The sequence below is a fragment of the Dermacentor variabilis genome, chromosome 11 (assembly GCF_050947875.1).
Source record: "Dermacentor variabilis isolate Ectoservices chromosome 11, ASM5094787v1, whole genome shotgun sequence".
Classification (NCBI taxonomy): Eukaryota; Metazoa; Arthropoda; class Arachnida; order Ixodida; family Ixodidae; genus Dermacentor; species Dermacentor variabilis.
The window spans coordinates 16,355,307-16,356,315 of record NC_134578.1 but is presented as its reverse complement, the minus strand read 5'-3'; positions in this window follow the sequence as shown (position 1 = coordinate 16,356,315).

Sequence of the window (1,009 nt, the reverse complement as noted above, 5' to 3'; positions counted from 1 at the left end):
TTCGAATAAACTATGAAGTACCGAAAGCAACCACCGCCACCCATACCGAGGCGGTAATCAGTCGTCTCTGTCGTGCATGGCGATGGCATGCAGCCTCGTTAAAATAAAGCTAGGGATGTGACCTATATGTTTTAACGCGATAGCTTTAGAGCAACGAAGATCGTGTCTGTGTCAGAGTAAGAAAGAAATGACCGCTTTTTTTACTCAGTTATTTCAGAAAAACTTCGGTAAATTCAGTTCGGCGAAGTTTGTTCCGTTAATTAGCGTCGGTGGTAACATTAAACCCTATGGGTACCTGGCGGGGAATGTAAATTTTTTCGTTAGATTTGTTACTTCGTAAAATTGGGTTTCATTAGATAAAGTTTTAACTGTAATGCCTTGATTCCTCCGTTGCCTCTCGCTGAATTGTTTAGGTGTGGTTCTTGTTTTCGAACAGCAGAGTTTCCCAGACGTATATCCCAGGGATGTTGGTATTTTTTGTGATTCAGCGAATCAATCTATCAATCTAGCGCTTATGGAACGACACATCGCGTGTAGGCGATGTGGCTTTCGCCATATCATACACACCAAGAGGCCGTGGGTTTAATATCCGGCCGACCTGACTGCATTTCGACGAAAATTGAATCCGAGAACTATCGTGTAGCGGGCACTGGGTGCGCCTTGCAGAATCCTAAAATGGGCGAAATTGTAACGGAGCCCAGCAGTGCAGTTACTTTGAATCCTTGTTGTTCAGTGAGACTATACTAGTACTTTAAACCATATGAGTCATTCAGATATTTATTTGTTGAAATGCGCGACTTACTGAATTGCCCAAATTCAGCGGTCAGAGATAAAGTACCTCCTTGTTTATTTGGACAAACAGTCACAATGTATACGCGTATGTAGATGGAAACGCGCTGCAAATATAAAGGACTGAAGAGTGTTAAGCGTCAAAAGCAAGGAAGGACAACGTCTCGGTAGGTTGACTCATCTTTATTCAAAGGGGTGTTACTGTTTTCAGCATGTAAGT